The 12,162-nt window shown below is 38.7% G+C and overlaps 1 protein-coding gene and 1 pseudogene across 1 annotated transcript in view; one reads left to right on the plus strand and one right to left on the minus strand.

The window, feature by feature from the left end:
* The window catches only part of GRID2 (glutamate receptor, ionotropic, delta 2), a 992,360-nt gene that overhangs the window by 337,488 nt on the left and 642,710 nt on the right, over window positions 1-12,162 (minus strand). The gene's annotated exons all lie outside the window — the stretch shown is intronic.
* On the plus strand, window positions 7,679-8,939 carry LOC102829561 (annotated as a pseudogene).

Raw genomic sequence — 12,162 nt, forward strand, 5'->3', positions numbered from 1 at the left:
TCCTTACACAGATTTCTTTGTTCTTCTGATAGACCATGGTACTTTTTATATTCTACTCCAATACCATAACTCAAATGCATTAATTTTTAGATGCTCTTCCTTATTCACTGTTCAACTTTCTCATGCATATGATGCTACTGGAAATACCATTGGTTGGGTTAGGCACACGCTAGTCCTCAAACTGATATAATTGCTCTTCTATTCTTTAAAGGGGTTTTGTGCAACAGATTTACTAATGCAATAGTTTGATTGATTTCTTGGCTGCTGCTTCCATGAGCATTGATAGCAGATCCAAGTAAAGTGAAGACTTTGAAAACATAATCTTTTCGTTATTTAACATGATGTTATTTATTGGAACAGTGGTGAGTATTTTTGTTTTCTTTATCTTGAATTGTAACCCATACCAAAGACTGTGGTATTTGTTCTTCCTCAATAAATATTTTAAGTCCTTTTCATTTTCTGCAAGCAAGTTTGTATAATATGTATATTGCAGGACATTAATGAACCTCCGTCCAACTCTGATTCCACATTCTTCTTAGTATTATCCAGTTTCTTGGATTATTCTTCAGCATACAAATTGAATAAGTATACTGATTTTAAAACATTCAGTATCCACTTGTTCTATTTGAACAACTGCATCTTGGTCTATTTACAGGTTTCTCATTAGTATAATTAAGTGTTTTGGAATACCCATTCTTTGAAATGCTATCCATAGCTTATCATGATCCAAATAGTTAAAATCCTTTACATAGCCAATAAAGCACAGCAAAACATCTTTCTTGTACTCTGCTTTCAGCCAAGATTCACCTTACATTATTTCTTATTCCATGTCCTCATGTGAATCCAGCTCGAAACTTTGGCAGTTCCCTGTCAATGCACTTTTGTAGCCAATTTTGAATTATCTTCTTAAAATATTATTTGTATGTGATATTAATAATATTGTCAGATGATTTCCGCAGTTCATTGGGTCACCCCTCTTTGGAACGTATACAAATATGGATGTTTTCTAATCACTTCCAAATTTCTTGGCATAGATGAGTGATTGCCTCCAGTGTTGTATCAGTTTCTTGAAATATTTCAATTTGTATTCCATTAATTCCCAGTACCTTGTTCTTTGCCAACGCACTCAGCACATCCTAGACTTCTTTCTTCAGTACAAATGGCTCTTGATCATATGCTACCTCTAGAAATGGTTGCACTTTGACCAATTCATATTAGTACAGGGAGTCTGTGTTTTCTTTCCATCTTCTTTTGAGGCTGTCGTACCTCGAATTTACTTGATATGGCATTTCTAGCCAACATCTTCTTAATTCCCACCAAGTGATCAGGTTGTTGTTGCTAAGTTCTGTGGAGTTGGTTCTGACCCATAGCAACCCTGTCTAGGGTTTCTGAGGAATGGCTGATGACCTTGAACAGCCAACCTTGTAATTCAAACTGACTTTGCGGTCCAGAGCATCAATCCACAGTTGTTGTTGTTGCTGTTAAGTGCTGTAGACTCGATTCCAACCCAGAGCAACTCTGTATACGGTTTCCAAGGAACAGCTGGTAAGCTTGAACCACAGACCTTGCAGTTCAAATGACTTTGCAGTCTGACGCATTAGTCCACAGCGCCACACCAGAACTCCACAGTAGGAGCGTACAAATAACCTGTACAAGACTCTATGATTGGGTTTGGTTAGTTTTGTCATTCAGTTAAGTTTAAAAGGAGTCATCTCAGATGATCCCAGGACCGTCAAAAAAGAAGAAAGGGAGTGTGAGATCCTTACTTTGAAAAGTGGTAACAGCAGAAGTAATGGCAGACAGAGTGACATGGAGCATCTGTGGACATCTGGCGCAATGAACTGAGCAAATCTGTATGCCTACGTGCAGAAGGCTGGCCTGCAGAATGTACACTTTGAACATTTACAGACCAACTATAGGAGCTTGGTAAAGAGCTCTGGTAGCGTAGGGTTACAATTTGGGCTGCTAATCTCACAGTTAGCAGTTTGAAACTATGAGCTGTTCTGCAGGAGAAAGATGAGGCTTTCTGTTCCCGTAAAGATTTACAGCCTCAGAAACCCTGTAGAGGGTCGATATGAGTTGGAACCAACTCCACGGCACTTAACAACAACATAGGAGCTTGGTAACATTTGCCCAACCAGGGCAGAGGACTTGAGGTCACCATGGCTTTGAGGCTGAAATCAAGAGTGAAGCATGTTTGCAGCATGGAAGACAAGAGGCATTACTGAATGGAAAACTGCTGGTTGCCTGTTTTGATCACAAATATTTTTGTGCTGTTCACTGTCCTAATAAACTCATAACAAAGCTTCATAATTGTGAGCATTGTTATGAGTTCTGTGTGACCACTGCAATGTGTTATCAAACCCATATGTGAAGCAAAGTGCTGTGAGAGGGAGGGTTGGTGACAGAATACAGTAAAGCAGGTTGCAGGGTGGAGGCAGGTCTGATATGCACTTCATAGGAATCGGCCTTGGGCTGATTTTGAGTGAGATTCTCTTTCCCCCTTGGGAAGCCAAGGAAAGGCAGACATGGCCCTCACATACTTTTTGCAGATACTTTCTAAATCATTCAATATTTTGCCCATTGTTGTTGCTGTTAGGTGCTATTGAGATGGTGTAGATGCATAGCTACCCTATGCACAACAAAATGAAACACTGCCCGGTTCTGGGCCAACCTCACAATTGTTGCCACACTTAAGCCCATTGATGCTGTCACTTTGCCAATCCATCTCACCGGGGGTCTTCCTCTTTTTCGCTGACCCTCATCTTACCAAACATAATATCCTTCTCCAGTGACAGGTCCCTCCTGGCAATATGTCCAAAGTATGAGAGACAAAGTTCGGCCATGCTGGCCTCCAAGGAGCACTCTGGCTGCACTTCTACCAACACAGATCTGTTGGTTCTTCTGGAAGCCCATGGTACTTTCAATATTCTCCTCCAACATCATATCTCAGATGCATCAATTCCTCTAAGGTCTTCCTTATTAACTGTCCAGCTTTTGCATTCATATGAGATTATTGAAAATACCATGGCTTGGGTCAGGCACACCTTAGTCCTCAAGCTGACGTCTTTGCTCTTCAATACTTTAAAATGTTCTTGTGTGGCAAGTTTACCTAATGCAATACATCTTTTGATGTCTTGACTGCTGCTTCCATGAATGTTGATGGTTGATCCAAGAATGAAGTCCTTGAAGGCTAATGAAAGGAGATGGGGACAAGACTCTTTCAATAGTGAATAATTGCTATCAGGACTGACTGTGAGGGTCAGAAATGTAAAGGTAAATGTTTTATAACAATTGTTGTTGTTGTTATGTGCCGTGGAGTCAGTTCTGACTCATAGCGACCCTTGTACAGGGTTTCCGAGGCTATAAATCTTTACGGGAGCAGAAAGCCTCATCTTTCTCCCGATGGAACAGCTAGTAGTTTTGAACTGCTGACCTTGCGGTTTGCAATCCCATTCGTAACCACTACTCTACCAGAGCTACTTTTTTATAACAATAGGAGAGGAAAAATTGATTTTGCTGTCCAGGAGTGGAGGTCCCTGGTACCATCAAGTGAGAAGAGCAGAATACGGGACCCTACCCAGAGAAACAGTGATGCCAGAAATGGAGGCAGAGACGATGACATGGACAGATGGAGTGGCTGGGGACACTGGACTCAGGTTAGGAGAGGGGCTGTGGGCTGATAGCCAGGGGGCAGGCCTGTGGGGTGTACCTTATGGTTGTTTGATGATGCATGGAGGGGATTGCGATCATTGCAATGACACAAAATACGATAGGCTGAATGTAAAACTGATGTTCTCTCATGTAAACCCACATAATTCACAATGTTGTTGTTGTTGTCAGGTGCCATTGAGTCGGAACCAACCCATAGCGACCCCATGCACAGCAAAACGAAACAATGTCTGATCCTGGGCCAACCTCACTACCGCTGCCACACTTGACGCCATCAGTGATGCCACCTGGCTGATCCATCTCGTTGGGGGTCTTCCTCTTTTTCTCTGACCCTCCATCTTACCCAGCATGACATCCTTCTCCAGTGACTGTTCCCTCCTGACAATATGTCCAAAGTATGAGAGACAAAGCTTAGCCATCCTGGCCTCCAATAAAAACTTTAAAAAAACAAAACAAAACAAAAGAACAAAGTTATTGACAACTTCAATCTTTTCTCCATTGATAAGAATGCTGTTTATTGGTGAGGGTTTTTGTTTTCTTTACATTGAGATGCAATCCATACTGAAGGCTGTGCTCTTTAATCTTCATCAGTAAATATTTTAAGTCCTCTTCACCTTCAGCAAGCAAGGTTGTATCATCTGCATATTTCAGGTTGTTAATGAGTCTTCCTCCAATCCTAATGCCATGTTTTTCTACATATAATCCACATTCTCAGATTATCTCCTCAGTATATAGGTTGACTAAGTATGGTGAAAGAATACAACCCTGCCGCACATCTTTCTTAATTTTAAACCATTCAGTGTCCCTAGTTTGTGTTCAAACAGCTGCCTTTTGGTCTATGTACAGATTCCTCATGGGCACAGTTTAGTGTTCCAGGATACTTATACTTTGCAATTGCAAAGCAAAATTTGTCCAACGCTTTTCAAGATCCACACAATCCAAAGCCTTTGCATAGTCAATAAAGCACAGGTACATATCTTTCTGGTATTCTCTGCATTCAGCTAAGACTCCTTTAATATTGCAAACAGAGGATTAAAATTTTTTATTCAGTTCTTTCTGCTTGAGATAGGCTGAGCATGTTCTTCCCTTTTTGTTTTCTAACTCCAGGTCTTTATACATTTCGCTACAATATTTGACTTTGCCTTCTAAAGCTGCCCTTTGAAATAGATAGCAATATACAGCAAAAAGAAACATTCAGTAAAGCAGATATGTGTGTCAACTATATGTGATATGCAACACTCTTTGTATTTGTGAAAATATATATGGAATATTGGGTGTAATGTTGTGGTTTAATGCTCTGAACAGCAAGGTCTATTTGAACTGAAAGGTCAACTTGAAGACACTAAACAACTACAACAAGAACAATGCAAAAGACTATGCAAATGAACCTAACCAGATGGGATACACAGAAATCAAAATGACTACGTCTGTGGAAAGAGATGGTGTAAAACCTCCTTATCTTCAGCCAAAACAAGAATGGGAAGATGTGGAACAGACCATCAGTTGCTCATATGCAATATTAAAAGCTGAAGAAAATTAAAACAAGTATACAAGAGATAAAACGTAACATTGAACACATCCCACCTGAATTTAGAGATCATCTTAAGAACAGATTTGATGCATTAGACACTAAAGACTGAAGACAAGAGTTATGGAATGACATCAAGAACATCATGCAAGAAGAAAGCAAAAGGTAACTGGTAAGTAAGAAGAAAAGAAAGAAAGAAAATACCAAAATGGATGTCAGAAAAGACTCTGAAACTTGCTCTCTAGTGTAGAGATGATAAAGTAAATGGAAGAAATGAGGAAATAAAAGAGCTGAATAGAAAATTTCAAATGGCAGCTCAAGAAGACAAAGACAAACATACTGAAAACCAAAAGAGAAGAAAATGTTTAGCATACCTCAAACTGAGGGAACTGTAGAAAAAATTCAAGCTTTGACTTTCAATACTGAAGAATTTTATGGATGAATTATTGAATGATGCAGAAAGAATCAAAAGAAGTTGGAGGGAACACACAGAGTCACTGTACCAGAAAAAGATGGTTGATGTTCAAATATTTGAAGAGGTAACATATCAAAAACCAATGCTACTGAAGGAAGAAGGCTAAGGTGCATTGATGGCACTGGCAAAGAACAATGCTCCAGGAATTGATGGAATACAAATGGAAATCTTTCAACAAATTGATTCAACATTGGAGGCACTCATTCATCTATGCCAAAAAATATGGAAGAATACTACCTGGCCAACTGACTGGCAGAGATCCATATTTGGGCCTGTTCCAAAGAGAGGTGACCCAACGGGATGCAGAAATTATTGGAAAATATCATTAATAACCTATGCAAGCAAAATTTTGCTCAACATAATTCAAAAATGGCTGCAATCACACATTGACAGAGAAATTTCAGAAGTTCAACACAGATTCAGAAGAGGACTTGGAATGGGGGATATCATTGCTGATGGCATTACTAATTAGAACATGGAATGTACAAAATATGAATCTAGGAAAATTGGAAGTTTTCAAAAATGATATGGAATGCATACAGATAGATATCCTAGGCATTAGCAAGATGAAATGGGCTGATAACAGCCATTTTGAATCTGACAATCATATAGCTTATGCTGGAATGACAAATTGAAGAGGAATGGACATGAATCCATCATCCAAAGGGACATTTAAAGATGTATCTTGAAGTAAATAGGACTTCTGTTTGGCACTGTGGTTTAATTCGCTGGACGACAAAATCAGTTTCAACCGCAATGTCAGTGGTTCAAGCTCATCAGTCATTCCTTGAAAACCACATATAGGATCGCTATGGGTAAGAAGCAACTTGACAGCACTTAACAACAACAACAACTTGAAGTAAATGCTATCTGTGGTAGGATAATATGTATACCCAGACTGGGAAGACCACTTAATATCACTAACATTCAAATTTATGCACCAACCACTAAAGCTAGGGATGATGGAATTGAAGAATTTTACCAATTTCTTCAGCCTGATATTGATCAAATATGCAATCAAGATGTATTAATAATTACTGGTGATGAGAATGCAAAAGTTGTAAACAAAGAAGAAACATTCCATGAAAAATGTGGCCTTGATGATAGAAATGATGCTGAAGATCGCATGTTAAAATTTTGCAAGACCAATGACCTATTAATGTAAATATCTTTGTAAAACAACATAAAAGTTTACTATACACATGGACCTCACCAGATGGAATGCACAGAAATCAAATTTATTACATGTGTGGGAAGAAAAAGGATGGAAACTTCCATATCATCAGCAAAAACACAACCAGAGAACAATTGTGGAATGGAACATCAATTTCTCATATGCAAGTTTAGACTGAAGCTAAAGAAAACTAAAACAAGTCTATGAGAGCCAAAATATGACCTTGAACATGTTCTACTTGAATTTACAGATCATCTCAAGAACAGATTTGATGCATTAGACACTAATAACCGAAGACCAGAAGAGTTGTGGGATGACATCAAGAACATCATACAAAAAGAAAGCAAAAAGTCATTAGAAAGACAGAAAAGAAATAAAAGGCCAAAATGTCTTTCAGGAAAGACTCTGAATCTTGCTCTCCAGCATATAGATACTAACGTCAATGGAAGAAATTATGAAGTAAAAAAGCTGAATAGAAAATTTCAAAAAGCAGCTACCATAGACAGTCAAGTATTATAATGAAATGTGCAAAGATCTCGAATTAGAAAACCAAAAAGGAAAAACATGCTTCGAATTTCTTAAGCTAAAAGAACTGAAGAAAATATTCAAGCATCAACTTGCAATATTGAAGGATTATATGAAAAAAATATTGAATAATATAGAAAGCGTGAAAAGAAGATGGGCCCTATTTTGCTCCCAACACCCTGGATCCCATTAAGAAGATGAAAGAACAAAAGATCCTGGATCTGACTGGGTGGGACCTGGAGACTCCATGTATGGTAACTAGAGAAGGACATTTTCTGTGTGGATTGCTACCTTTGGTACTATCATGTTGTCCATCTTTCCATTCACTCCATCAGTTGTTAACAGACTGCTGGGATGGAAGAAATCAGCTGGTGGCTCTAGAGGAGACAGTGGAAGACAGCAGAATGAACAGGAAGAAAAGTGGTGTGAGAAAGCCATTAAGAGTTTGGTTTAGAAGCTAAAGAAAACAGGACGATCAAATGAGCTTGAAAAACTCATCACCACTCAAAATGTACTATTAATTGTGTTACTGCTCTAAACACTGGCTCTGAAATCTAGGGACGGAATATATCAAATATGATAGATCTGTGGGTCACACCTTTTCTAAACGAACCAGATTGTCTCCAGGTGTCTTAATGGAAAGGATTGCCCCATGTTATGTATCGCTGACTATGGTACTGGCCAGACTTTCACTGTCACCGTGACCTCAAGCCATTGAAAACTGTGAATATACTTTTAATCTTGAAAAGGATGAAGTATGTGTAAACCCTTACCACTACCAGAGATTTGAGACACCAGTGTTGCCTTCAGTACTAGTGCCTTGTCACACTGAGATCTTAACAAAACCACCGCCTCTTGGATATATTAGTGAATATGGAGAAACAAGTGATCAACTTTTGAACAAAAGTATGGACACAGGATCTCTGTGGACATGTCTCCCACTGATCTTTCCCCCTAAATCATAGCTTGGATCTGCAGCCCGTTACTTACTCAGAGCATGCATTTTGGTGTTTGATAGCATATTATGAATTAAACCACAGAGTTGGGGAGACCTTCCATGCCTCACTGCCCTCACTCACTGTAGACAGCTTCACAGACCTGTCCAATTCAGAGCATTTCTGCTTAGAGTTACTGTCCAACATCAAACATAACACTACAGTAGAAACAACAAGAAGGCATATAGGTAGAGGAGTATGCCTGTATTACATAGGTGGGGAAGATTTTGCTGAGTCCCTGAGTGCAATCTTTGTGTAGAGCCCCAACTGTAATTAGAGACATGTCTGGCACCCTACAACAGTGTGCAAAATTCCAGCAGGTTGTAATCTCAAGATCTTCAACAACCAAGAATTTATTGCTTTTATGGTTCAGTCTGTTAATCAGGGCTTGGAAGCTCATTCACTAGAATGAGCACCATCAGTATGAGCTTTGTGAAAGGGTGGGGAGCAGAACACCTAAGGCAGATGGTAACAAGTACTCCTTGCTGGATTGAATTTCATCTACAGTAGTTGAACAAAGTATTAACTCAGATGGGATCCCCTTCAGTGCATTGTTCAAGCATGTCATAAAGTTTTATCATCAATCAAGTCCCATCGAAAGACTTAATGTAACAACTCATCTGTCATAGTGTTTCTGTATGGTCCCCATGGATTGCTTATCATCCAAAAATTCAAGAGAGAAAACAGCACTTGAGATTTCATCAATTAAAGCACCTTGTGGAAAAAAAGAACATGCAAGGCATACACAGAGTCACTGTACCAAAAAGAAATGGTCAATGTTCAACCATTTCAAGAGGTAAAATGATCAATAATTGATAGTAGTAAATGAAGAAGTCCAACCTGAACTGAAGGTATTGGCAAAAAAACAGGGCTCTAGAAATGGACAGAATACAAATTTAAATCTTTCAACAAACTCATGAGGCACTAGAGGAGCTCACTCAACTATGCCAAAAAATTCAGAAGATAGCTAGCCAGTGAATCGATTGAAAGAGATCTCATATTTGTGCCCATTTCAAAGAGAGGTAACCCAAGGGAACGTCATGTTAAGTCATCAAACTATATCATTAATATAACATTCAAGTAAAATTATGGCAACAATAATTAAAAAATGACTGCAACTGTACATCAGCAAGGAACTATCAGAAACTCAATCTATATTCAGAAGATAATGTGAAACTAGTGATATCACTGCTGACTTCAGATGGATCCGGACCCCAAGCCATCTTATTTCCAGTTGCCTTATTTGCATGTGAATGTTGAACAATGAATAAAAAAAACTGTTGAATTGATGCATTTGACTTATGTTAATAGAGAAGAATATTGAAAGTACCATGGACTTCCAGAAGAACAAACAAATCTATATTGGAAGAAATAGAGTCAGAATGCTCCTTAGAAGTAATGATGGTGAGACTTGGTCTCTCAGACTTCAGATATGTATCAGGAGGGACTAATCTCTGGAGACTTAAAGTGGAGTATCATTTATAAATGAGGAAGACTCTCAACAACATGGATTGGCACAGTGGCAGCAGTGATGAGCTCAATTGTCACAACAATTGCAAGGATGGTTCTGAACCAGGCAGTGCTTTGTGCTTTAGTGTATAAGGTCATTACAGGTAAGAAAGGACTCAATGACACCTAATGACCACAATAATGCAAAAGAGACTCCAAGGCTTCACAAATAATATGTGTTTGTTAATTGACCTAAAATTCTTCAGTTTGAATGTATCTAGCATCCTTGGTATGGCACCATATAATAAACACTGGACTTGTAAGGTTTGACAGGATGGGCAACTTAGACATTGGCTACCCAAAATGGGGGGGGAGAGGGAGGGCTACAAAGGCACGAAGTGACTGGCTTACAGGCTTTCAAGAGGGTGCATAGTTTCAAAGGGTATGGGGGAAAGTAGAATCTCCACTGGGCGTGGCTGGTAAAAGGAGATAGGGATAAGACTCTTCTGGTTCAATAGTGAATAATTGCTATCAGGACTGATTGTGAGTGTTGCAAATATAAAGGTAGATGTTTTGTAACAAAAGGAGGGGAGAAGCTGATCTTGCAGTTCAGGAGCGGAGAACCTTGGGATCCTCAAGGGAGAAGAGCTGAGTGCAGGACCCTATCCAGAGAAGCAGTGATGCCAGAGATGGAGGCAGAGACGCTGACATGATGACGTGGAGAAATAGAGCAGCTGGGGACTCTGGACTCTGGAAGGGAGAGGGTCTGTGTGTTAACAGCCAGGAGGCAGGCTTGCAGGGTGTACCCTTTGGCTGTTTGAAGATGCATGAAGGGAATTGTAATCATTGCAATGAAATGAGATAAGATGAATGTAAAAGCTAATGTTCTCCCATGTAAACTATCACATAATTCACAATAAAAAATTAAAACAAAACAACAACAACAGAAAACTCTATGGTGTTGTTAAGTACCTTTGAATCAATTCTGACTGATAGCAACCCTGTATAGGCTTTCTGGGGAATGGTGGTGGGTTTGAACTGCCTACCTTGTGGTCAGCATTCCAGTGCTGATACAACACCGCAACACCAGTAATCCATCAAGACCTTATGGAGCAATTCTATAGTGTAAAACATGGATTGTCATGATTTAAAATCAAGTTGATGGCAATGGATTTTTTTTTTTTTCATTGCACAAGAGCAAAGTCTTACTTTTAAGGTTTTCAAATATGTGTCTGCTATTAATGAAGTCTCAAATGTAATGAAAACAGTTTGCAAAATAAATATATCTAATAACTAAGTAACTTTAATACTTTGAGTCTCACATTAACAAAATTTTTTGGTCCAATCCTCCAAACTTTTCTAAAAGATAAGCCTTTTCACTTTGTTAGTAGACTTTTGTTTATGGGTGTGGAGCTGAAAGTTGTAGAGTGAATTAGAGGACACAACTCTTGTTTCCCATAAGGCAGCAAAATTCATTGGGTGGAAAGAGGAAATGTGAGTAGAAAATACATTGCTATTGATGCTTCCAGCTATATTCTCTTCATCAAAAGGACTTCTGTTAAATTATAGAGTGGGTGGCACAGTGGCAGAAATAACTTGAATGTAATTCAGAGAATGCCTTTAGGTCCTAGTGTTCAAACTAAGATTTTCATATGTAAGCAATGTAAAAATATTCTGTACATTTTGTCTCATGAAGCATTACAGGCAAGTGAAATCTACAAACATGTTTCAATGGATGCCATTCAGTTCTCAGTTATAATATCTTAGTATAACTTTTTGATGCATAGTTAACTCAAAGTAACAAATGAAACTGCTCATACCCAAAGAGGTTTGATTGCCATCAAATCAATTCTTACTTATATTGAATCAATTCTTACTTATCAAACAGAGGAGAATTGTTCCATAGGGTTTCTGAAATTGTAAATCTTAAGTGGAGCAGACAGAGCATCTTTCTCCAATGGAAAGGCTGGTTGATTTTAATTTCTGATTGTGGGGTTCTCACCTTGATGCTTAACCCTCTGCACCAACAGAATTCCTTATAACCAAAATTATCCCCTCCTTTTATAATTAGGAAATGTGGCAAGTAGAAATATTGAAGTCTTAAATTGTCAGAAGGTTTTACTAAAATCTAGATCCTATATATATGCTGCCGAGGGTTAATATGCTGGACTGCAAAGTAGCTCTGAACTATAAGGTCAGTGGTTCAAGCTCACCAGTCACTCCTTAGAAATCCCATGCAAGGTCACTATGGGTCAGAACAGGCATGAAGGCATTTACAACAACAACAAATGAATGTTTCACAAATATATTGAGGTGGTTAAATATAATTACTTCAGAAATCCAG

This window comes from Chrysochloris asiatica, unplaced genomic scaffold (genome assembly GCF_000296735.1).
Source record: "Chrysochloris asiatica unplaced genomic scaffold, ChrAsi1.0 scaffold00427, whole genome shotgun sequence".
Taxonomy (NCBI): domain Eukaryota; kingdom Metazoa; phylum Chordata; class Mammalia; order Afrosoricida; family Chrysochloridae; genus Chrysochloris; species Chrysochloris asiatica.